Source organism: Eptatretus burgeri, chromosome 12 (genome assembly GCF_056783735.1).
Source record: "Eptatretus burgeri isolate ZD-2024b chromosome 12, Ebu_testis_v1, whole genome shotgun sequence".
NCBI classification, from domain to species: domain Eukaryota; kingdom Metazoa; phylum Chordata; class Myxini; order Myxiniformes; family Myxinidae; genus Eptatretus; species Eptatretus burgeri.
Window position 1 is genome coordinate 51,764,897 of NC_140972.1, and position 27,500 is coordinate 51,792,396.

The following is a 27,500-nucleotide window of genomic DNA, read 5'->3' on the forward strand; positions in this document are numbered from 1 at the left end:
TCCGTCCATCTTCGATGGTGGAGGTTAAAAATTCTCCCTCCCCCCCACCACCCTTCTTTCCTATCTCCCTCCTGTCTTCCTCCCCTCTCCCTCTTCCCTCTACCTCCTCCCTCTTTCCTCTCCCCCCTCCCTCCTCCTCCTTCTACCCTCTTCTCCTCTCTCTCTCGCACCCCTCCCTCCCACAGTGTACAGCAACGTTTCAGGAGGGGTTGCTCTCTCCATCGCCACCCCCTTTTCCTCACTCTTCTCTTCCTCGCTTCCCCCTTCTTCACCCACTCCTCACTTCCCTTCCCTTCATCCTCTGCCTCCCCTCTCCCCTCCCCCACCCCCTCTCTCCCACTCCCCTGTCTTTTCCCCTCTCCCTCCTCCCCCCACCCCTCTCTCCCCCACTCCCCCCTCCCTCCCCCACTCCCCCTTCCCTCCCCAAACAGCAGTTCGGGTAGGAATTGTAATTTGGCCAAGGTGCCGGCGATAAGTTGCCTAATCTTCATGAAGGACACCACGGGGATCTTTTCGTCCATTAACTAATGTCGAAAGACAGAACGCGGAGGAACGACACACGCATTGATGATTCACCCTGCCTGTGAATCACCACGATGACATTTTGTAGCTGGGCCGAGATTCCAACCCAGGCCACCACTCAGAGGTGAGTGCGGGCACGTCGAGGTCATCCTGGCAGAGGTCGTATCTCAACGCACTGTTCACAAACAAACTGCGATTCCATGTTGTAAATACAGGCCTACGTTAAAAATGTACATGTAATAAAAACTAGCCGAAACCCCCTCACAGACGGATTCCGTTCATTCAACCACCCTCACCAGCTCACCCACACTCGAGGGACATGGACTGGACAGGGCGTGCTTGCCCCGCCTACTCATCCCCGCCCCGCCCCATCCCCCCCCCGCCTACTCATCCCCGCCCCGTCCCATCCCACCACGCCTACTCATCCCGCCCCGCCTCTTCACTCCCCGCCCCGCCCCATCCCCCCCACCTACTCATCCCCGCCCGCCCCATCCCCCCGCCTACTCATCCCCGCCCCACCCCACCCCCGCCTACTCATCCCCGCCCCGCCCCATCCCCCCCCGCCTACTCATCCCCGCCCCGCCCCATCCCCCCACGCCTACTCATCCCGCCCCGCCTCTTCACTCCCCGCCCCGCCTCATCCCCCCGCCTACTCATCCCCGCCCCGCCCCATCCCCCGCCTACTCATCCCCACCCCGCCCCATCCCCCCGCCTACTCATCCCCGCCCCGCCCCATCCCCCCCACGCCTACTCATCCCGCCCTGCCTCTTCACTCCCCGCCCCCGTCTCGATTCCCCGCCCCATTTCCCCCCATCTCCCGCTTTCAATTTGCTTACCCCCGCCAAAAAATTTGCTTACCTTGCCCCCCCCCGTCTCTTCATCCCCCGCCCCCGCCTCTTCACTCCTCGCCCCCGTCTCAACGAAAAGTGTTTATTCTGCTTCAGAGTTGAAGTTTGACTATTGCCACGATGTGCGATGCACTCTCACAGGTACGAAGTTTCTTTCAGTCCAGGTCACAGTACAGAGAAAAACGTTTTTTTTTGTGTAACAAGAAAAACGTCACGTTTTTCTTGTTACATTTTTTGTGTGAAATTCACATTCTGAGGTAGTCAGCATGTGCAGAAGAGGGTTTTACATTGCAGACGCGATTTTCGAGGAGTGGAATTACACCTCTCAGCGGTAACGGTCTGTCGACGGCGGACGTAATGACGTCAACGAATGACCGATGATGTCATGACGTCCTGACGCCTCTCAGCGGTGACGTCACACGTCGCCATGTAAACGAATGTAAAACGAAAAGGGTTTATTCTGCTTCAGAGTTGAAGTTTGACTATTGCCACGATGTGCGATGCACTCTCACAGGTACCATGTTTCTTTCAGTCCAGGTCACAGTACCGAGAAAAACGTGACGCGACCGCTAGGAGGAGCACAAAATTGGTCCTTCAGTATTAATATATAGATAGAATCCAAAGCCAAAAAGATCGCTGCTGGTGTCCCTGGATGGTGTAAAATAAAATCAGACGTTCAAGAATTACCTTTAAAAGAGTGAAAAACATGCTTTTTGGAGCTATTTTTACCTCAGCTCCCGCGAACGTATTGTTGTGGTTACCAGATTCGCAAACCACCATTCAGGTCCCTTAGGTGAGCTATCTCGGTAAGTGCATGTGTAGTTAGGCCCAAACCCGTTGTCTAGTGGGAATACATGTCATTTATACGTGCTGCGACTCTTCAGGATAGCCGTTTTTCTTTTACTATCTTTATTTTGGACCAATCGCCACCATCACAACCACAACATCAACCACCGACCACAACCACCGCTTCACCACAACCGCCACGACCTTTACCGTCACAACTCGCCACCATCGCATCACCGTCGTCTCGCGCCACTCATGGGCACCGATGCTGGACTCGTGTAGGGCGCACGTTGAACAGCGTGTACAAAATCACGGATTTTCTGCTTCAAAAACGGATCCAAAACGACACACGCCCACTTTTTGCCGTCCAATCGGTGAGCGAGGGGCGAATTGGCCCCGCCCCCAGGGCGATCGATATATGCAAATTTGTGGATCAAAAAGCCTTCACGCCCACTTTTTGTCGGGCCAATGGGGAGCGAGTTGAAAGGTCAAAGGGAGGGGGTCAAAGGCGAAGTTACGGGGGGATAAAAGGACGGTGTTCGTCAGTAAAAGGAGTAGTAAGAAGTCGGAACGAGGAAGAAAGGAGGAGTAAGAAGTCGGAACGAGGAAGAAGGGAGTCGTAAAGGTCGGAACGAGGCGAAGGAGAGTCGGAACGGAGGGGACGAGCTGTGGAGAGGCGGCGAGTCGGACGAAGGGTGCTCGCGTCGTGCAAGGAGCTGCGCACCCCTGGGAGGCCGGCAGCGCGACCTGGCCGAGGTGGAGACGCTCGTCGCGCAGATAATAAAGATCCTCTATACCCCGAGCATCAGCAACCCCCCCTCCTGTTTCCCCCCGCGCTGAGATAGTGCGACCAAGGGGGCCCCGTTCCCACCCCCCTGCCAGGCACTGTCCACGAGGCCCGCGGGTTGCGGGGCCATCGCCGCTCCGCGTCTCATCACCAGACGGGTAGGCCCGACCAGGTCTCGGCCCCAGGCCTACCTCATTCTTGAGGGTATTTCTTTTCCTTGGTTTTGGGTATGTGTTGTCGGCGCCGTCTGTGAAGTAGAATTGTATAAGTGTTGCCGTGTGCTCGGTAGTCGGTATTAGCTCTGCACTGTGTTTTCACTTTTATGTTTGCTTTTTGTGTAAATGGAATTGTGTTTTCTTTTTTTGTGTGCATTTGGTGGAATTGTATTTGTGTGCTTTCCGTTCGTCGCGAATAAATGTGCTTTATTGTTGAACTGTCTCCCGCTTCGCTTCGTCTTTTCCCCCATTGAATCCCCATCTTGCTTCACGTAAAGGGTTGGTAGTGGGCTGAGTACGCCCGATAATTAATCGAACCGTCGAGGTCGACGATAACACCGCTCGGTTATTCTGATAGTACGGAACGGGTCGCTTAAGTGGCCCGTGTCCGAAGTCGACCTGCGGCGAGGTGCGATCGCCCGGTCTACCCTCCGCGTGGGTACTTAGGTAGTTCGAATTTGGCGAGCAACCCTATCCCACGCGGGGGCTGATTGGCTCGATCGCGGTGAGACCGAAAGGTCCACCCGTGACTGGTTCCCGGCGTTAGTCCGAGAGGGTCACGACTGGATTGTCCGTCCGGTGGGCGACGTGCCGCGATTCGAGTTACGTGGCCGTTCGCACGCCGGCGGGCGCGAAAACCGCAACACTGGTGTCAGGAGTGGGATACAAATCCATCGCCCTCCTCGCGGCACTGGTATCGGAGAACAGGAAAACGGGCTCTCCTGTCTCCGGCTAAATTTACGGGAATCGGTCCAGGGGTGAGAGAAGCGACCCCCGATTCCCTCCAAATTACGAGCGAGCAAATTAACCCTTCACGAGAAGCAAGATGGCGTCTCAAGGCGAGCGGGAGCCGGGGGTATTAGAAATGTATATGTGTAATAATGTAGAGTCCATGGCCCAGGATGGAATCCCCGAGCAGGAAATGTTGATTGTGCAGGAACACGGACTCGCCCAACTGAACCCAGGGCCCGAGGTGGGTGCGGCGGCGGCCGCGGTGTATGACACCTCCCCCCCCCCTCTCCACCAAGACCCTTCCCCAACCCCTGCCGAAATGGCTCACTCAAGCGTACCCGACATGGCCCAGCTATTCACCATGCTGGCACAAATGAATGCGGAAATGAAAGGCATGAACGAAAAGATGGATGCGAATATGAATGAAGTGAAAACGACGATGGATGCGAATACACAGCAAATGAAAAAAGAAATGAAAGAACTACGGGGTGAGACGCAGAACATGGGCCGATGCCTGCAGGCGGGCATGAAGGCCGTTAGCAGGGAACTCGGAATGGCGACTCCACGTGTCGGAACGAACGAGCTGGGAGGGGGTGCAGCGGCTGTCGGGCCCGCGGTGGAGGCGGGTAAGGAAAAAGTAATTCGGGAGACAAGAGACGAGGTGAAAGTAATTGCGAGGGAGAGAAAAGAACAATTAATACGGAGAGCAAGGATGAGGTACGCGGAGATCGTGAAAGAGCAAGGAGTGAAAAACAGGGAAGGACGGGAGCGACTTAAGGAGAAAGCAAGGTGGACCTACTTAAAGATAAGAGAAAGACGCCAGAAAGAAGCAGAGACCAATAGACACGAGGAGACGACAGAAAGAATAAAATGTATAGAGACACGGGAGATGGAGGGTGAATTGGACAAGGTAAGTGACGCACACACACACACAGAGGTAGTGGAGGACAATGGGGTTGAGCTCGCGGAGCGTGTTGGGACCCGGTGCGAGCAGCGGGATGGCCTCCTCCAGGAACGAGGGGAGGGAGTATGCCCCCTTGAGGCGAGTCACGACCAGGTGAGTTCGGTCGTGCTTTGCGAGGTTGAGGGGACGAGTGCTGTGGACGGGTGCACGGAGAGCTTGGGGGGTATAGAGGCCCCGGAGACCCTTGTGGGGACACGAATCCCCAGTGTGGTTGTCCCTGTGTGTGTGGTGCAAGGCGTGAGTGCGTCCCCGTGTGTGGAAGCGACCCCGTGTGTGAGTGGTGTGGTGGCGATGGTGCTGGAGTGCGTGCTTCCCAGCACGCCGTGTTTGGATGAGGCACCGTGTGTGGATGAGGAACCGTGTGTGGAAGAGGCCGTGTGTGTGAGTGAAACGGCCAGTATGAGTGAGGAACCGTGGGTGAGTGCCCCCGCGTGTGTGGATGAGGCACCGCGGTTAAGTGCCCCGCGTGTATGAGTGAGGCACGGTGTGTGGATGAGGCACCGCGGTTGAGTGCCCCGCGTGTATGAGTGAGGGACGTTGTGTGGAAGAGACCGCGTGTGTGAGTGTCGCCGTGTGTATGAGTGAGGTACCGCGGGTGAGTGCCCCCGCGTGTATGAGTGAGGCACGGTGTGTGGATGAGGCACAGCGGTTGAGTGCCCTCGCGTGTGTGGGCGAGGCACCGCGGGTGAGTGCCCCCGCGCGAGTGAATGGAGCACCACGTGTGAGTAGTATGGTTTGTGTGAGTAGTGAGGCACGCGTGAGTGAACGGCCGTGTGCAAGGTCGCTGTGTGCCAGGGAGACCGTGTGTGTGAGAGAGCGGTATGAGAGGGAGATGTCGGTTGGCATGCGGGAGCACGCAGCCGCGTCTCCCCGTGTGAATGTGATGGAGTGGACTGTGTGCGTCGTAACACGGAGGTATGCGTGTGTGGAATGGAGACGGAGACGGCGACAGAGGAGAGAAAGCCGAGTAGCGGCTGTGGCTGTTTCGAGGACCGTGCCGGGTTCACCCAGCAGTGAGCACGCGGTTCGTGCTGTGCAACGCACGAGACCACCACGTGCTCGCTTGCGAGAGTGAAGTCCCGGTCCGGAAACGCACGCGGTGGATTTGCCGATCCCGCGGACGGACAAAGTTTAGGCAGGTAAATGGATTTGGACCGGACGGGTTCTCCACGCGATCGTGTGTGTTAAGCTCCAACGGGCAAAGCACATGTGTTCGCGTGGGGAACCCCTCGAGACGTGTGGCTTGTGTTTTTTTTTTATGCGCACGGTGACGTCATGGCTGCACGTGGGGTTGGAATCCGGCAGGAGGGGTATCTCTGCCGGATGGTCCCGTCCAAGGAGGGACGAGGAACACGTGCAGCTGCATGACGTCACGGGCAGGTGCAAAGTGCGCGAGCTCTGAGTTGCCGCGCAGGTGCTGGGCATGAAAAAAAAAAAAAAGGAACAAGCCTCACTTTCGGGTACACAGGATTCCTGGGCAAGGGGTGGAAGACCTCCTTGACCGGGGCACAGGATGGAAAACTAGTTAGGGGGAATGGTTAGCTTAGTTAGACCGACTTCATGGGGCAGGGGTAAGTCGTCATGGAGTCCGTGGAATGGATGAGGTAGAGGGATTTAGTGAGCTTTAGGTTGGGAAATAAAATGAATTTTTGAGTTAGGAGACAGAGACAGACTTGTGGATGTGTAGAGGGGACGTAGCTTAGCTACGTAGTGTTAAAAGGAACGTGCTGTAGTTTAAGGGACGACGTGGGAGCACGAGTTAGTTAGGGGATGCAGTTAGAAGGATGGCAGAGTTCAGTGGTGTGTGTGTTGAAGAGTTGGTGAGTGAAGTGGAAGCATGTGCTTGGTGAGTGAGTGAGGCCAGCGGGTCTGTGTGTGTGGAGTGAATGGGGAATGCATGGTGCGATGAGTGATTGGGGGGAGGAGTGACTCCCGCCCAAGGGACCCCGGGGTCAGTATAAAGTGAGTTAGCTGGGTTAGTCAAATTGAAAAATGGAGGTCGTTTTGTTGTTGGTGGGAAAGTAGGCTCGAGACCCATTTGGAGGGGTGCAGGAGCCCTGTTGACGGGCTTGGGAGCGTGGCTGCGAAAGGTGAGTATCGCTGAGTGGGTACCCCGGGCACCAGGCTAGTCGGCCGCGGTAGGCCAAGGGCCCATGGGGGCCGGGATAGAGTAGTGGGCACGGGTGCGCCTGCTTGGTGCGGGGGCCCGGGCGCCATTAGCCGCGTGGGCAGTGCAGTGGGCACGGGTGACCCTCGGAAAGGGGCCCGGGAGGCCGGCCTGCCACGTGTGCGTTTCAGGGGAGGTGCCATGGGGGCACTCCCCGGTGTTAGGGAGCTGGTAGGCTCGGAGGCAGTGTAGTGCCCGGGGTGCCATAGCGGGAGATTCGGCAGAGGGTCGTGCCTGCCAAAGGGAGCCACGTGTCCCAGCCAGGAGACCGTGTGAGGGCACGGAGAGAAAATTGGGGGGCGAGGCCCGAAATTGTGAGGACACCAACACAGGCGACGGGAATCTGGGTTGTTAGAACCAATAGTTTAAGCGAGAGGCGCTTGTTGAAAGCCCCGGGGTAGTTTAGCAGTTAAATGGTTAGGGTAGATTAGGAGATGTACCCCTCCGCACCATCCATCCCCTCGCTCTCGTTGTGGGCCGCTGGACCCACTTGGTGTTAAGATCGCCGAACTCTGGGGAGGCCATTCTGAGGCTTCGTTGGGCCTCGACACAGGACGTTAGCTCTCCCTTGTTCCCCTCCGGGAAGGGAACGTAGGGGTTGGGAGTAGGCTAGGTGACAGGATAGGTTAGCCGAACAAGGACGATAAAGGGGGTTAGGGGACGATTTATAGTGGGGGAGTAAAAATAAAAACAACAAAAAAATAAGTTGGGGCTAAATTGGGGTTTGACAAATTAAGGGAGTGGGTATGTACAGTGACAGGCAAAGGCGATAGGTTGGGAGGGAGACAGGAAGGTAGGTCCGAGCCCGCCTTCCAAGCGGCCAGCACCACCGCACTCCCTCCACCAACCTCCACTGAACGGCAAAGGCTAGCCAACTCCATCGGCTGGCCGTGTTTTTCTTCGAGGCGGAGGCCGGCCAACTTCATCGGCAGCTGTTGTTTTGCTGCAAGGCCTGTGCCATCGGCTGGCCGTGTTTTGCTTCAAGGCCTGTGCCGGCCACTTCATCTGCAGCTGTGGTACTTCAAGGCCTGTGCCGGCCAGTTCATCTGCTGGCTGTTTTCTTCAAGGCCTGTGCCGGCCGGATCATCTGCAGCTGTGGTACTTCAAGGCCTGTGCCGGCCAGTTCATCTGCCGGCTGTGTTTGCCTGCGGCGGCCTTCTTCTGCGGGCTGTGTTTGCCTGCTCACCTTTGCCATGCCATGCCCACTGCCCATGTTCACAAGCCCCGTTCAATTTTTGCTTTGCCCCCCCCTGTTCATTTCCATGTGCGCCAGGATCTGAAAGCAACAGTTTGCAAGCTGCAAGAACTGCCCTGTTGGCAGCTACAACACGGGCCTGCAGTGGCGGCCCGTGCACCGTGTTTGTGTTCATGCATCCATTCGTTGTGCTCATTGCGTGTGCCACTTGAGCTGGCACGGAGACTGCGTTGTGCAGCCCAAGCACCGTTGTGGTTCACTGAGTTCAGTTCAAAAAGGAAGGCCTTGGACTGCGTGTGAGCAGCCAGCCACGTTCCCTGTCACCTGCATTGTTTGAGTCAGAGACTGCGTGCGAGCAGCCTGGCTCCCTGCTAACTGCTTTCTTTTGCAGAGTTCAATGATCCTGGGCCATGGTTTAGTGTAAGATTTGTAAGTTAAGGTTAAGATGTACTGTACATATGAGTGCGCCCCCGGCATGTCTGTCTTAGCGCCGGCAATTTTATTTAAGTCGTCCGTGTGAGTGAGTTTGTTTAGGTAGTTACGCAGCCCTCAGGTTATTTATTTTGGGGACACGAATACCATGAATGTCGCACTCAGGGATCCGTAGGTAAAATGTACTAGGGGAAAACTACACATGATGGCACACGAAAATTGGACGACTCGGGACGAGTCTGTAAAAAGGGGAGGGGGTAGTGTTGTGGTTACCAGATTCGCAAACCACCATTCAGGTCCCTTAGGTGAGCTATCTCGGTAAGTGCATGTGTAGTTAGGCCCAAACCCGTTGTCTAGTGGGAATACATGTCATTTATACGTGCTGCGACTCTTCAGGATAGCCGTTTTTCTTTTACTATCTTTATTTTGGACCAATCGCCACCATCACAACCACAACATCAACCACCGACCACAACCACCGCTTCACCACAACCGCCACGACCTTTACCGTCACAACTCGCCACCATCGCATCACCGTCGTCTCGCGCCACTCATGGGCACCGATGCTGGACTCGTGTAGGGCGCACGTTGAACAGCGTGTACAAAATCACGGATTTTCTGCTTCAAAAACGGATCCAAAACGACACACGCCCACTTTTTGCCGTCCAATCGGTGAGCGAGGGGCGGGTGGCCCCGCCCCAGGGCGATCGATATATGCAAATTTGTGGATCAAAAGCCTTCACGCCCACTTTTTGTCGGGCCAATGGGGAGCGAGTTGAAAGGTCAAAGGGAGGGGGTCAAAGGCGAAGTTACGGGGGGATAAAAGGACGGTGTTCGTCAGTAAAAGGAGTAGTAAGAAGTCGGAACGAGGAAGAAAGGAGGAGTAAGAAGTCGGAACGAGGAAGAAGGGAGTCGTAAAGGTCGGAACGAGGCGAAGGAGAGTCGGAACGGAGGGGACGAGCTGTGGAGAGGCGGCGAGTCGGACGAAGGGTGCTCGCGTCGTGCAAGGAGCTGCGCACCCCTGGGAGGCCGGCAGCGCGACCTGGCCGAGGTGGAGACGCTCGTCGCGCACATAATAAAGATCCTCTATACCCCGAGCATCAGCAACCCCCCTCCTGTTTCCCCCCGCGCTGAGATAGTGCGACCAAGGGGGCCCCGTTCCCACCCCCCTGCCAGGCACTGTCCACGAGGCCCGCGGGTTGCGGGGCCATCGCCGCTCCGCGTCTCATCACCAGACGGGTAGGCCCGACCAGGTCTCGGCCCCAGGCCTACCTCATTCTTGAGGGTATTTCTTTTCCTTGGTTTTGGGTATGTGTTGTCGGCGCCGTCTGTGAAGTAGAATTGTATAAGTGTTGCCGTGTGCTCGGTAGTCGGTATTAGCTCTGCACTGTGTTTTCACTTTTATGTTTGCTTTTTGTGTAAATGGAATTGTGTTTTCTTTTTTTGTGTGCATTTGGTGGAATTGTATTTGTGTGCTTTCCGTTCGTCGCGAATAAATGTGCTTTATTGTTGAACTGTCTCCCGCTTCGCTTCGTCTTTTCCCCCATTGAATCCCCATCTTGCTTCACGTAAAGGGTTGGTAGTGGGCTGAGTACGCCCGATAATTAATCGAACCGTCGAGGTCGACGATAACACCGCTCGGTTATTCTGATAGTACGGAACGGGTCGCTTAAGTGGCCCGTGTCCGAAGTCGACCTGCGGCGAGGTGCGATCGCCCGGTCTACCCTCCGCGTGGGTACTTAGGTAGTTCGAATTTGGCGAGCAACCCTATCCCACGCGGGGGCTGATTGGCTCGATCGCGGTGAGACCGAAAGGTCCACCCGTGACTGGTTCCCGGCGTTAGTCCGAGAGGGTCACGACTGGATTGTCCGTCCGGTGGGCGACGTGCCGCGATTCGAGTTACGTGGCCGTTCGCACGCCGGCGGGCGCGAAAACCGCAACAGTATTATTTAATTATATCGGGTTCGAAAGAAATCGCTTTTTCCTCAATTTTACCTCATTTAACTCGAGACTTCGACATAATTATTTAGGCCGTGAGTTTCGATCGTGAAACATGTAATCATATTTTGAATATCCGATTTTAATAAGTCTATACGACACATTATTCAATCTTGTCAGGAGCCAGCACAATGCACATAGCCTCAAATAGCCATTCATCGTAACAGCTAAAGGACGAACGGACAGCCATCCTTGTTTTATGTATTTAGATTTTATTGTGTTTTGTGTGTTTAAACATTTAAACAATACCTCATGTGGTGGTGTTGTTCGGCTGAGCAATATTTTGTGCTGAAGTCGTTAAACAAATAAGTGGTCGTAAAATCGAGGGAATGAATGCATATATATATATATATATATATATATATATATATATATATATATATATATATATATTTATATATCTGTACATATACAGTTCTTATATATCGAAACAAAATTTTCCAATTGTTTTGTAATTTTCTCTGGGATATTGACTTTGATTTGCAGCAGTATACCAAATTTCAGCTTTCTAGCCCACCTGGAAGGTACTAAACATTTACATCAGTGAGTGAGTCACTGAATGAGTCAGTGATTGAGTGGTTAGAAAGAGCTTTATATATACGAGTGCGTACCCGTACGTGCGTGGCCGTACGTGCAAAAAAAAGATAAATAAAAAACTTTCAACCCGCGTGCCAGAAACAACAACCATACATGGCCGTTCCTTCGCTCTCGCGTGCCCGTACGTGTGTGGTCGTACGTGCATGGCCATACGTGCATGGCCGTACATGCACAAAAAAACTTTCAAACCACGTGCCAGAAACAACAACCACACAGGCCGTTCCTTCACTCTCGCGTGCCCGTACGTGCGTGGCCGTACGTGCAAAAATAACAAAAAACTTTCAAACAACCACACAGGCCGTTCCTTCGCTCTCGTAAACGACGACTGGATTGGGGCATTGTGTTTATCTATAAATGCGCAGAACAAATCGAGAAATTATTATAATACTGACTACTGTTTCGAATATCAATCCAATATCATTAACATTTAATGTTAATGTTCAAGTCATCACTATCCGGAAGTCCGTACGTTGCAACCCGTAATGGTGAACGCGCTCTAACTTGGCCATAACTTGGGAACCACTTGTCCGATTAATTTTAAACCTTTTGAAAGGCAAGCAAACAGAGATTGCTGGAATTATAGATAGATAGAAGATAGATACTGTGGGTGCAAAACGCCAAGCACCGTATCCTGTCATTGGTTTGGTAAATAAATGGCCATAACTTGGGAAACACTTGGGAAACAGCTGAAACGGATGAAGAAGAACGATATCAAACCTTGAAAAGGCACATACTCAGGTCCCCAGCTTCAATTGTGACGTCATATCAAACGTAGAAGAAGAATTGTGATGTCAATTGTGACGTCATAGCACCGTGTCCTGTCATTGGTTTGGTAAATAAATGGCCATAACTTGGGAACCACTTGTCCGATTAATATCAAACCTTGAAAAGGTACATCCACAGGGCCCCAGCAATATACCTTGCAAGTTTCAATTAGATCGGACCAGTGGTTGTCGAGAAACAGTGGTCACAGACAGACAGACACACACTCTTCTTCTTCGTCTTCTTTCGGCTAGCTCCCGTTAGGGGTCGCCACAGCAGATCAACCGTCTCCATTTCGCTCTATCCTCCACATCTTCCATTGACACTCCAACCACCCGCATGTCCGCCCTCACCCTATCCATGAACCTCTTCTTTGGCCTTCCTCTTCTCCTCCTACCTGGCGGCTCCATCTTCAACATCCTTCTCCCGATATACTCCGCTTCCCTCCTGTGCACATGTCCAAACCATAAACCATTCTATCTCAGATAGAAGATATATATATATATATATATATATATATATATATATATATATATATATATGAGATATACTTTACCTTTGGCCGACCAGCATGTTTTGATAAATGCCACACGTTTATGTCGACATAATGTTCGTTTTCCAGCTGATGTGCGAAACATCAAATTAAGAATATGTCATTTATTTTGGATTGCGTAATAATTTGCGATTCAGTGTCTATCTAAACCTGAAGAGTATGTGGAGGCATAGTTCCGGATCTGAATGCTTACCTCGGCTTATATTACATGTTAATATGTTATGAATAAGTCTATATATATGATGTACATGTCATTGTTCATGCTCTATATATCTTGGAAACTTTTAGTCCTTTATGGTATACATCTCGACTGCGATTGGACGAAACACAATGCAGACACTCTCTAAGTAAAATGCAGGGTGCAACTTGTTGAAAAGTATCATGTAGTAATCGTTTAAAAAACGAAAATCAAATTGAACTTGCATTTGACAATCTCTTGAAACTACTACTGTATATGTGTTGAGAACCATGATGTCTCCGCATGCAGTAAACCAAACACTTTGGATTGGCAGCCGCTGATTGGCCATGATAGGCAGGTGGATTGCTGCATTTTTATGTTGGACAGGCAGAGTGAGCTTTAGCATTTGCTATAATTTTATACTTATTGGAAATGTAAAATATGTATAAAGTGTGACAGCAATTAAACCATTCTGCTTCCACTCCAGACTCAAGTGTAGTTGCCAGAACCATAAAAATGTTATTTTGAAATGGTTCTGAATGTTATAATTTTGAAATGCTTAACACAAACCAAAGTATACACTCAGACTGTTACAAGTCAAACCATTATTGCTTTTGCCATTGGAATGATATTTTTTTGTAATCCTATATGTGGAAAAATATGTATATATGTATATATATTTGAAAAATGAAGATCCACCAACATCTCTCAACTGTAATATGGAGAGAATAAGCAATTAGCTCTCACCTAATAAATTAAACCCAGGTGGCTCGGATTATATAAATATATCAACTCCCATGTTCTTCTTGCCGAAGAAGCTGCATAAAGCAACCAGGAAAGGCTATCCAAGGTAAGTCCTTTGCTGTTTCAAACCCTTCCAAGAATTCCTCCACAGTTGTAAAGACATTCACAAAGAGTATATACATGAGAATCCCAATGTATATATGAGTGGGGGTGTGTAGCATTAATCACTTTTAATAAACTGTTAATCACATTCCTTCAATAATTAATTAATCATTGGAAATGGTAGCTGGTGTTGTCATTTTTTTTTCTTTGTAAGAAATTTTTATGAAACCGCTATCATGTGCATTCGCGGTCGAAAGGATTTTAAACTTTGAAAATGTTGCCTCATGAATCAGTAACTGCTGGAAACCTGTCCCTCATTTTTCCAATTAAACAATGCCCTGACGTTCGTGACATTTTCCAGGAATGTATCTCCCGGTAATGTCGGGGTCCGACAGTATTAGACCATGTGGAGGTACTCGCTATTACCTTCAGAAAATGATTTTCGTTGTGCAGATCACCAATCTGGATGAAATTTGGCATACTTAAAGAATTTTAGACGCTGAGTCCAAATTCACTTGTTTGCACGTCGAGGATGTGACAGAATTGGCCATTTTTGGCAATTAAAGATACACCGAACATTAAAGCAAGATTTTGACACAGAAATGAAGAATCAAGGATAGACTGATATGTACGTCAAAGAAAACTCTTGTGAGGTCTTAAAATGATACAATATGTTTATACAGAGCCCTATTCACTGTTATTAAAGATGTTTATAATTAAAGGTCGTGAACCGAAGCAGTTACATATTTTTACTGGCCGAAAACGTCTGGACCGACCAGACAGGCCTTCAAGTTGACCAAGGCAACTTTTTGCTTAAAAGGCAGCCACACTGGCTGGTAGTTACATTGACTATTAAAGACAGTTACAGTGCCTATTAAAGACAGTTACATTGGCTATTACAGATTAATTCAAAGACAAAGACACTGCGCGACTCAGCCTGATGAAAAGTAGAACCGCCACAAGAAGATTACTGTCTTAGAACTCCAGTATTTCTTGCTCTGAAGCGGTTGCTGAACTAGGCTCTTGACTGCTGTTATTACAAAACTCAAGTCCACTATTACATGTTAACCAATATGAATACTACTGTGTCGTAGATTACCACAGCAAAAGCAGTGTGACACCCACATTCACAGTTCGTCGTCGGAATCATCGTCAGTTCTGCTTTCATCATCCATAAGTTCAATTTCTGCACGGATCTGTTCATCGTTGGCGCAGTTTTGACACCCACAGCACTCTGTGCAGGACAGTCCTTTTGACCGGCAAGAACACTGGTTGGTCTCGCATTTCGTCTTCTTGCAATTACATTTTGTCGCCTCTAACAGTTGCTTCGGCGCTGGTGGTTTGTTCAGCCAGTGAACAATCAGTGCTCCGTTGCGTTCTATCCATCCATGAAATGTAGGAGAAGAGGCTTCTATAAACCTCTCAGTCACGCGGTGGTGGATCGCTGACTGAGAGTTCACTCTTTTGCAATGCAGCATCAGAGCGTCGCTTGTAGGCGGCAACTTCTGTTCTCCCAGCAATTGGCTGCAGAATAGCTTGTAGCGAGCCTCATCCACACTCTTCATGGTCGGCTGATTGTACATGGCACAGACGAATTGTTCCAGGTCGTGAATGATATTCTGATCGAGCGTGAATTCTCAAACAATGCTCCCGAAACAGGTGATGAGATGGGGACCCTTCATCATCAAGTCAAATGGCCTTGTTTTGCCCTTACCATGGAATGCACTGGTGGTATCACTTCCCGTGAAATTGTGCAAACCTATCGACGCATCGCAGACCGAACTTTCCAGGGCATTACTCAGCTTCCTAATGTCAACGACGATAATGTCGTTGGGACTTCCTGTGACCAGATGGAAATTTCGCGGCCGAATCGACTTCGAGTGAGCCAATGCCAACACAAACACATTGGTGTCGAAACTCTCTATGCGCACTGACTCTTCATTCTGTCCCAACTGAGCGACATGTAGCAGGAGCTTCGTGTCAGCTTCCTCATGGTCACATTCAAGTTCAGGTACTGACGACACAGTTATGTGAGGTCAGGTTCGATCTGTGACCTGCTACAGGTACCATGTAAACCTGTACTAACCTGTTCCATGGTCGGGTTGTCGGCGACTAAACCATCTCCCCCACCAGGTTTTCTGGTGAGGAGGGTGTTTGGATATGGACACCCAGCAGGATTAAAAACAAAACCTGTCACAGGGCGGAGGAGCTCCTTGTGAGCCAACGGCCATCCATATCTAGTGCCCAACTGTGTCTGCGGACGTCCTCCTGCAGTTGGGTTACTTCTTATTAGGAGGTTGGTGGCAGGATTTGCACTCCGGCCACCGTAAAACCCTTCATTCCGCAAAACGCAAAAAAATCTGAAAACCCACTCCGTGGGAGTACCTCCTGTGCAGCTTCCCTTCGCAGGGCAGCTCACCGGATGATGGGATTGGGGCAAAGCCTTCAGGACCCCCAATCTTTGATGATAGGAGGGAAACCACGGGGTAATATCCCTGGGTCAGATTGCGGGAGAGTGTGTCGGAGTGGTGCTGAGGTGTCGTCCACCAGACGGCGGTCTCCTTGGGTTAACCTGAGGCGGTCCCTTCGGGTGGGTGCCTGGAATGTCCTATCCCTAAGAGAGGATGATCACCTGTCTCTGTTATCATCTGAGCTCAAGCGTTTGGACATCGGGATTGCAGCTCTCTCTGAGGTTCGGACACCGGATTGCGGCGAGATAATGGTGGGTGGTTACACCTACTATTGGTCTGGTCGCTCTGATGGTTACCATACCCAAGGAGTTGCTGTAGCTGTGTCCAATAAGCTGACCCCAATGATAATTGAGGTAACACCGGTCAACGAGCGTATTATGAGATTAAGGATTCGTCACTCCTTAGGTGTCATTTCCCTGGTCTCTGTTTATGCTCCGACTGAGGCGAGTGATCTCACCGTGAAGGATGCATTCTACGCCACACTCGAGTCTGTGGTTGATCAGTGCCCCAGACGAGATACACTTCTAGTCTTGGGGGATTTCAATGCATAGACTGGAACTGATAGGGATGGTTATGAGGTGTGTGTTGGTCCCCATGGGTCAGGAACTATGAACCAGAATAGCACTAAGTTCCTTGACTTTGCAAGAAGTCATGGACTTAGGGTGGCTGGTTCATGGTTTCAGCGCCCACAAGCTCATCGCTGGACTTTGTATTCCAACGCTGGTGGTGTGGCAAAGGAGATTGACCATGTCCTCATTGACGGTCGTTGGAGGATGATCCAGAACTGCAGGGTCTACCGGAGTGCTCATTTCCTCAATACTGACCACAGGCTTGTTGTAGCAACTCTAAAGCTGCACCTTAAATCCTGGAGAATGGTACCATCCCAGCCTAGGCTGGATGTTGCCAAGCTCAGGGATGAGAGAGTAGCTGAGGAGTTTGCGAACAGGCTGGGTGGACACTTGGGGGGTCTGGGTGCTTTGGGGGGTCCTGAAGAGTTGTGGAGTGCCTCAAGACCACCGTCCTTGATGTTGGCGGTGGATGCCTCGGAGCTCACCGCAGGGCAAAGAAGAATTTTGTCTCTCAAGGGACACTGGATACCATTGACCAGAGTCGCAGGGCCAGGCTGAATGGCAGAGCTGAGCTGTTCAGGGAGCTGAGGCGTAAAACTGTACGTGCACTGAGGGTGGACAAGGAGGCCTATGTGCGAGGAATCTGTGAGGGGGTAGAGCATCACCTGTGGACAGGTGATTCTCGTCCCACTTACAGGGGAATTCGCGCATTACGTTCATCCAAGCCCATCCCTCGGAGCACTGCAGTTCGAGCAGAGAGTGGTAGGCTCTTGACAGAGGAGTCTGAAGTGAAGGCCCGCTGGGCCGGTTACTTTGAGCGGTTGTACCAGGCTGATCCCCCAGCTGTCGAGTTGGACGTCAAGGGTGTTACAATCCCTGTTGCTGACCCTCAAATCAACTGTGGTCCACCTTCGCTTGTGGAAACACGGGCTGCGGTGAACCAGTTGAAATGGGGCAAAGCTCCAGGGATCTGTGGCATCCATGCCTAACTTCTCAAGGCTGGTGGAAATGCTGCACTCGTGTCGTTGCATGCAGTTTTGTGCTCTGCCTGGAACACAGGCATCATCCCAACTGATTGGAAGAGGGGCCTTGTTGTCCCTCTCTGGAAAGGGAAGGGTGATCGCCAAGACTGCAACAACTACCGAGGGGTGACGCTGCTCTCAGTGCCGGGCAAGATCTTTGCTCGGATAATTATTGATAGGGTTCGCCACCATCTGCTTGAGCACCAGCGTCCAGAGCAGTCATGCTTTACACCAAAGAGGTCAACGATTGACCGTATCCTTGCACTTCATGTCCTCACCGAACGCAGACAAGAGTTTCGGCAGGGGTTGCTTGCAGCCTATGTTGATCTCTGTAAAGCGTTCGATTCAGTGAATCGGGATGTCCTCTGGAGGATTCTTGGTCTTCGTGGGGTGCCACCAACACTGATCGATCTGATGTCTGAACTCTACTCTGGTACTGAGAGTGCTGTGAAGTGTGGTGGTACCATCTCCGACTTATTTCCAGTTGTTACTGGAGTTCGTCAGGGATGTGTACTTGCCCCCACACTTTTCAGCACTTGTATGGACTGGATTTTAGGGAGGATGTCGGAGAGATCAAGTTGCGGTGCATCGTTTGGGAATATCAAGATCTCGGACCTTGATGTTGCAGATGATGCAGTCATCTTTGCGGAGACTTTAGACATCCTCTTGGGGGCCCTCGAGGTGCTGAATGAGGAGTCGGAGCCGTTGGGATTACGGGTTTCTTGGGTCAAAACTAAGATCCAGGCTTTCGGTGACATCTTGGATGCTGCTGTCCTGTCTGTGTCTGTTTGTGGTGAGGATGTTGAGGTCGTGGAGTGATTCACTTACCTTGGCAGTGATATTCATGTCTCTGCTGGCTGCGATTCAGAGGTCAAGAGACGTCTGGGTCGGGCCTGGGGAGTCATGGATTCACTGGATCATGGGGTGTGGCGCTGCCGGTACCTGTGCGGGAGGACGAAAGTCCGAGTCTTCAGGTCCTTGGTACTTCCAGTCTTGCTCTATGGGTGCGAGACTTGGACTCTGACCAAGGATCTGAGACGGAGACTTAATTCCTTTGGTACCAGGTCTCTTCAGAGAATCCTTGGCTATCGCTGGTCGGATTTTGTGTCCAACGAGCGGTTGCTGAGAGAGACTCGGATGAGATTTGTTACCTGCATAGTCCGTGAGCGTCAGTTGCGGCTGTATGGACATGTGGCTCATTTTCCTGATGCTGATCCTGCTCACCAGATTCTCTCAGCGAGGGAGTCTCATGAGTGGAGGAGGCCAGTGGGCCGACCACGTACCTCATGGTTGCAGCAGGTTGACCACCATCTCAAGGAGATGGGGATGGGCCTGGCATCTGCCTGGGGGATGGCCAGATGGAGGCCCCTGGAGTACCGGCGGAAAGTGGACGCAGCGACGCGCTGTTCTGGCACATGCTCCCATACCTGACCTGACCCCCTCCCCTTGGGGTGGGGGGGGGGATACAAAAACTACAAAAAACACTATTTAAAAAAAAAAAACATTTTGCATTTTCTTATTTTGATCTGGTGTTTCATTATTTTGATCTAATGTCTAATTTCCTTGTGTTAACCATCCATCCCCCATGGAGATACTTTTTAAGCGGTGCAGATCCTTCACTGCACAGCTTACTTCGTACACGGGTGCGATATTTTCTCTTTTCAGGATGTTTGATAAAATCACAAATAACAAAGCAAGCAGCCATAGACTGGTACTTACGAAATCGTCAACTTGACCTCTGAACTTGTCCAATAAAAGCTGTCTCGAGAGAAGGTAGTGACGCAAACCAGAAGTTTCTACGATGATTCTGTACCAAACCATCAAAAATCGAATGTTTGACCTCACTGTGACCTTGACCTTTGACCGATTTTCACCAAAATCTAATCAGCGCTAGCCATCACCCTCCTCAATCACGCGGTGTAATTTGACATTGGTAGCTTCTTCCGTTCTCGAGTTACCTCAGATTAACATAACGTAACGGTCACACCCCGACGCCCCCCCCCAACTTGAAAGGACGCCGGGTGAGCGCGATGACGTCAGCACGCACACGCAAAACCTTTACGCGAGTCAACGACGCGTCTGCTCGAGCGTGCTGCGCCACGTGACGAGCCGTGACGCGGCGGGGAAAATATTTTTTATACAATCTTAAAACATCTCCAAAACGTCCGATTTTTACCAGAATTTCGACAACCGAGTGTTAAGCGTCCTAAGCGATCGCAAAAACCGAAGAGAAAATTAAAATCGAAGTTAAAATGAACTCGTAACGTCGACCAAAGCAAAAATACTCCATTTCTCCACAGGAATTTCTGGAATTATTAAATATTATTTTATCAAAGTCATAAAACCGTAATATTCGGCCATCCATAAACAATCTTTACACCATCTGACGGCTTAGTGAGTCAGGCATGCGACGATAAGCTTTATTGGGATGAAAAATGACTTTCAAATACATTCTTTATCGAAAACACAACGCGCCTACAACTAGGCAAGGCATTCTGCGCCATGGGCGCTAACACTGAAATTTTTAAAACAGCCGTAACTCGACGAATTAACACACAAATTCCGCCGAACTTACCTCGATCTTCCAAACTCACGCTCTGTCAACAATACCTATGGTAACTTTTCTCGAGTTATCATGTTTTGGATGTTTGACCTCACTGTGACCTTGACCTTTGACCGATTTTGACCAAAATCTAATCAGTGTGAGCCATCACCCTCCTGAATCACGTGGTGTAATTTTACATTGGTAGCTTCTTCTGTTCTCGAGTTATCGTGCCTACAAACAAACAAACAAGCAGTCATAGACTGGTACTTATGAAATCGTCAACTTGACCTCTGACCTTGTCTAATAAAAGCTGTCTCGAGAGAAGGTAGCGATGCAAACCAGAAGTTTATACGATGATTCTGTACCAAACCATCAAAAATCGAATGTTTTGGATGTTTGACCTCACTGTGACCTTGACCTTTGACCGATTTTGACCAAAATCTAATCAGCGCTAGCCATCACCCTCCTGAATCACGTGGTGTAATTTGACATTGGTGGCTTCTTCCGTTCTCGAGTTATCATTTTTTGGATGTTTTACCTCACTGTGACCTTGACCTTTGACTGATTTTGACCAAAATCTAATCAGCACTCGCCATCACCCTCCTGAATCACGTGGTGTAATTTGACATTGGTAGCTTCTTCCGTTCTCGAGTTATCTGTACCAAACCATCAAAAATCGAATATTTGACCTCACTGTGACCTTGACCTTGGACCGATTTTGACCAAAATCTAATCAGCACTAGCCATCACCCTCCTGAATCACGTGGTGTAATTTGACATTGGTAGCTTCTTCCGTTCTCGAGTTATCGTGCCTACAAACAAACAAACAAACAAACAGAAACGGAAGGCATCAATATACTTCCGAAATCTTTAGATTTTGATCTGATCAATTCGACCAAAACATCCAATCTGTTTATAAGTAACACACAAACAAACAAACAAACAAACAAACAGAAACAGAAGTCATCAATATACTTACGAAATCTTTTGATTTCGTAAGTAATAAGCAGTCATAGACTGATACTTACGAAATCGTCAACTTGACCTCTGACGTCTAATAAAAGCTGTCTCTGGAAAAGGTAGCGACTCAAACCAGAAGTTTCTACGATGATTCTGTACCAAATCATCAAAAATCGTAACGTCGACTGAAGCAAAATTCTCCATTACTCCATGCAATTATTTAATATTATTTTATCAAAGTCAAAAAACCATAATATTCGGCAATCCACCAACAATCTTTACATAATCTGACGGCTTCGCGAGTCAGGCATGCGACAATAACCTTTATTGGGAGAAAAAATGACTTTTAAACACCATCTTTATTGAAAACACCATCAGCGCGCACACGAAAAACCTTTACGTGACTCAACGACGCCTCTGCTCGAGCGCGCTGCACCACGTGAGGAGCCATGACGCGGCGAGTGAAATATTTTTTATACAATCTTAAAACGTCTCCAAAACATCCGATTTTTACCAGAATTTCGACAACCCAGTGTTGAGCGTCCTCAGCGATCGCAAAAACCGAAGACAAAATTAAAATCCAAGTTAAAACGAACTCGTAACGTCGACCGAAGCAAAAATACTCCATTTCTCTACATGAATTTACGGAATTATGTTTGACCTCACTGTGACCTTGACCTTTGACCGATTTTGACTAAAATCTAATCAGCGCTAGCCATCACCCTCCTGAATCACGTGGTGTAATTTGATATTGGTAGCTTATTCCGCTCTTGAGTTATCGTGCCTACAAACAAACACACAAACACACAAACACACACACACACAAACACACACACACACACACACACACACACACACACACACACACACACACACACACACACACACACACACGGACACGCACACACACAGAGAGGACGGAAGTCATCAATACACTTACGAAATCTTTATATTTCGTAAGTAACAAGCAGTCATAGACTGGTACTTACGAAATCATCAACTTGACCTCTGACCTTGTCGAATAAAAGCTGTCTCTCGAGAAGGTGGCGACGCAAACCAGAAGTTTCTACGATGATTCTCTACCAAACCATCAAAAATCGAATGTTTAACCTCACTGTGACCTTGACCTTTGACCGATTTTCACAAAAATATAATCGGTGCTAGCCATCACCCTCCTGAATCACGTGGTGTAATTTGACATTGGTAGCTTCTTCCATTCTCGAGTTACCGTGGATTAACGTAATGTAAAGGCCCCCCTTAACGTAACGTGAGGGTTCCACTCGACGGTCCCCCCAACTAGACATGACGCCGGGGCGAGCGCCATGACATCAGCGCGCACACGCAAAAATTTATGTAACTCAACGACGCGTCTGCTCGAGCGCGCTGCACCACGTGACGAGCCGTGACGCGGCGGGTGAAATATTTTTATACAATCTTAAAACGTCTCCAAAACATCCGATTTTTACCAGAATTTCGACGACGGAGTGTTAAGCGTCCTAAGGCCTAAGTCACATTTGCTCTACGGCGAGGATTCGGCAGCCGTACGCCCTCTGAATTGACAGAAACGTGCGGCGGCCACAGAGTTTCTGCGGTGGCCTCAGGGTGGCCCTACGCCGTTTGGCTATCTTTTAAAGGCCGTAGGGGTCGCCGTGGAATTATAACGCGGAGTTATAACTTTTTTCATTTCTACGTTCGCCGCAGCAATTCGACAAGCCGAAAAAAAAAAACTGGTAAAAAAAATAAAATAAATAAAAATGAACCCACTCGTTACCGTCCGTCTAGCCACACGTTCGCCTTAGGTCCCCCCTGCGGTCGCCTTGCGGGCACCTTGAGGCTACCTTGCATCTGTATTGAAATTCTATGGCCGCCGCAGGGCCCCCTTAAGGTCACCATGCGACATCAAATCAAAGACCGTACGGCAACCCCACGTTTTCGGTCTCCACAATTTCTAAATACGCCGTGTGGCTCCCCGAAAAATAAAAACATATGTGACTGCTACATTGTGTAACCGTGGAAATACTGCGGCCGCCGTATAATTGCTAGAGGCCGTAGATTTTGGAGACCCCAGGGCCGCCGTGGAAAATGTTACTTAGGCCTAAGCGATCGCAAAGACCGAAGACAAAATTAAAATCGAATTTAAAACGAACTCGTAACATCGATCGAAGCAAAAATACTCCATTTCTACACAGGAATTTACGGAATTATTTAATATTATTTTATCAAAGTCATAAAACCGTAATATCCGGCCATTCACAAACAATCTTTACACCATCCGACGGCTTAGCGAGTCAGGCATGCGACAATAACCTTTATTGGGATGAAAAATGACTTTCAACCCTCAACGGCACACCTGGGGTCAATTTGACCCAACATGCAGGTTTTTTGTGTATAAAAAAAAAAATAAGCCCGATATCAGCCCATGGTCTCTGTTTATCCTCACCCTATATATGTATGTTATCGCTGTAAAATTTAGCGAATATAGGGTAACTCATATGGGAGATATTTCTAGGAGAAAATAGTGGGGTCTATATGACCCACGCTGGGAGAACTCCCAAAAACCATTTACATTCATAACTATGAACACTTTATCCCGTTTTCTTTTCTGGAATTGTTATTATTTCTCGAATAACAATAAAGGTGTTTCCCAATTGTTTTCATTCTGTTATAATCTGTATCGTTCTGTGACAAAAAGGGGATTGGAACGGTTCCGGGAATTGCTCTTTCCTGGAAATGGGATATTCCAGAAATCGAAACTGCAGTTCATAACGCTAGTGTGTTAGCATTTTCCTTCAAACCATGGCCAACCAACGGAGAGCACGGTATTCTGTTGCTGATGTTCTTAGACAAATATTTGAAGATGAAAGTGACAGTGAGTCTTTATCTGATCCAAGCGATGATGATTCCTACATCCCAGATCAGGCTGCAGTCCGTGATACATCAGATGAAGATCAGGTTTCTGACGTTGATGAACAGCCAGATGAAATATCTGCTGATTCTGGACATTCTTACAATCAGTCTGATAATGACAATGCTCAGCAAGGCCAGGCCATAGCAGAAAGGCCACGTGGTCGCGGTCGTGCCAGGGGTCGAGGTCTGGGCAGAGGTCGTGCTCCTGGTCGTGCTGAGGGTCGTATTGTTCAACCAGCTGCCCCTACTGATAACCATTTGACAGGAAAAAATGGCAAGGTTAGTGTACCGTGTTGTCTAGCTAATTGGCATCTGAGCCTAATTGTGTTAATTGGTTTGCGAAAGTTTGATTGACATTTTGTACGTCGAAATCTTGTGTCATATTGTATGTGATAATTATGGTATTTTCAGGTATGGGATGTCAATCCACCTGCACCACATAGTCGAGAATTGCAAGACATTTTTCGCAACCCACCTGGTGTTACAAGAGCAGGTACCGTCCAGGAAATGGAGGCATCATATGATCTTTTCATAACACCAACTATTTTGGATATCATCATGAGAGAAACTAATAGGGAAGCAACTCGAGTTTATGCTGAATGGAATGCTGCAAACCCCAATAACGTGAAACAGTGGACGCCTCTTTCAATCTCTGAGTTGAAGGCCTTCATTGGGTTGTTACTCGTTGCTGGTCTATACCGAGCACATATGGAACCGATATGTGAATTATGGTCTCCTGAGACTGGAAGACCCATTTTTGCTGCGACAATGTCTCTAAATCGCTTCAAAAGTCTGTTGAGATTTCTGCGATTTGATAATAAAAACACAAGAGCTGTAAGGAGAGCAACAGATAAGTTGGCCGCATTCCGTGATATATGGGAATTATTCCAGGATCGTCTGAAGTTATGTTACATTCCTGGACCAGATATGACGGTCGATGAGCAACTTGTCCCATTTCGAGGTAGATGTCCTTTTCGGCAATACATACCAAGCAAGCCTGCAAAATATGGTATAAAAATATGGTGGAACTGTGACGCAGAAACCTCTTATCCACTAAAGGGTGAGGTATATCTTGGTCGACAACCATGTGAGGCCAGACAAGTTGGTCAGTTCAACTGTGGTGTTGAATACTACTGGCCCTTGGCTTCGAAGTGGCAGAAATGTTGTATGTGATAACTTGTTTACGTCCATTCCTCTGGCAGAAAATTTGCTTCAACAACATACCACGATTGTTGGAACTCTGCGCCGTAACAAAGCTGAAATACCATCTGAAATGCAGCCTCTTTCTTCACTCTTCACTATAATGCCAAAAAGTGCGGCATGGATAACATGGATCACCTGGCTACATTACTGTCCTGCAAGCGCAAATCAAACCGATGGCCTATGGTCTTGTTTTACAACCTGTTGGATGTGGCTGGAGTTGCTGGATTTGTCATATGGATGTCTCTAAATCCTGAATGGGCTGCAAATGACACAAAGGGTCGACGTCGTAAATACCTCAAGCAGTTGGTATACGGCCTCACCAACGACTGGATTAACTTGCGCACTCAGAATGTTCATGTTCTCCAGCCGGCTGTCGTGACCGCATTACATCAACTTGGAAAGGTTGCTGCAGCAATCCAGAGACCACGCCAGGCTAGAAATCCTGCCAGGAAACGATGCCAATTATGCAGAAGGCCACAGGACAATAAGACCTCAACTGTCTGCTCAAATTGCAACAAATATGTTTGTGGTACTCATTCAACCACTGTTAATACTTGTACAAATTGCGAAGCGTAACTAGAACAATGAACCTCATAAATCTAGACACTACAATGAAAAATGACTCATATTTCTTTCATTATTCTGGAAACTGCCATATTTTAGTTTTGTATGTTATGCTGTTGTGGCTTTCTGTGTAAAAAAGTTAATTAGTAAAATGTGTGGCCATTCGCACATTAATTTCCGATTGTTTTTGTTACGGATATCACTAGATATTGAATACATTTCATATGTATCATCAACTTCTCAATGTTTTACACTGTTTTGTACTAACTAGGTATGATATATTTGACAAATGTGCAACATTTGGCTTGTGTATCGACCAAATCAATGACCGTTTTGAATGGGGTCAAATTGACCCTAGGTGTGCCAATGTGTGAGTTTTGGTATGCGTGCCGTTGAGGGTTAAACACCATCTTTATCAAAAACACATTCACCGCGCACACGCAAAACCTTTACGTGACTCAACAACGCGTCTGCTCGAGCGCACTGCACCACGAGACGAGGCGTGACGCGGTGGGTGAAATATTTTTTATACAATCTTAAAACGTCTCCAAAACATCCGATTTTTACCAGAATTTCGATAACCGAGTGTTCAGTGTCCTAAGCGATCGCAAAAACCGAAGACAAAATTAAAATTGAAGTTAAAACGAACTCGTAACGTCGACCGAAGCAAAAATACTCTATTTCTCCACAGGAATTTGCGGAATTATGTTTGACCTCACTGTGACCTTGACCTTTGACCAATTTTGACCAAAATCGAATCAGCGCTAGCCATCACCCTCGTGAATCACATGGTATAATTTGACATTGGTAGCTTCTTTCGTTCTCGAATTATGTTTTGGATGTTTGACCTCACTGTGAACTTGACCTTTGACCGATTTTGACCAAAATCTAATCAGCGCTAGCCATCACCCTCCTGAATCATGTGGTGTAATTTGACATTGGTAGCTTCTTCCCTTCTCGAGATATTGTGCCTACAAACAAACAAACACACACAAACAAACAGAACGGAACTGATCAATATACTTATCTTGATCAGTTCCGATTATATTTATATATATATATATGTATATATGCACAGGAGCCTGGTGTTGGCGCAGTGGTTAGGGCAGTGGCTTGGGATCCAAAAGGTCCTGAGTTCAAGCCCCGTTGGCCACTGAATTAATACACCAGGGGGTTGACTCAGCCTCTCATCCTTCCGAGGTCGGCGAAGTGAGTACCAGTGTACTGGGCCGGTGTATACCCTGGTTAAAATAGGTGTACCATATCCCTGTGTGTCGTAAGAGGCGACCAGGGTTGCGTCAGGAAGGGCATCCGGTGTAAAACATGTGCCAAATCACTATGCGGATCATGCGGATGATCCGCTGTGGCGACCCTTAACGGGAGCAGCCGAAAGAAGAAGAAGATATATATATATATATATATATATATATATATATATATATATATATATATATATATATATATATATATATATATATATATATTGTTACGAATTCTGGCCCGCCTGGGGTGCGAGCGATTGCGTAACTCCAATCGCCACCGCGTCGCCCACCGGACGGACAATTCAGTCGTGACCCTCCTGGAACTACCGCCAGAAGTTTACAGTGATTCACTGGTGGGGGTTTAACTTCACCACGATCGTGCCAATTGCCCACCCGCACAGGATAAGGTTGCTCG

At 48.8% G+C, this 27,500-nt stretch overlaps 1 long non-coding RNA gene across 2 annotated transcripts in view; it reads left to right on the plus strand.

Moving 5' to 3' along the window:
• The first annotated feature begins 1,752 nt into the window (after positions 1–1,752).
• The window catches only part of LOC147015618 (uncharacterized), a 139,418-nt gene continuing 113,670 nt past the window's right edge, over positions 1,753–27,500 (plus strand). For both annotated transcript variants that reach the window (XR_015050384.1, XR_015050385.1), the window contains exon 1: positions 1,753–1,884. This is a non-coding gene — a long non-coding RNA (uncharacterized LOC147015618). The remainder of the gene's footprint in view (positions 1,885–27,500) is intronic.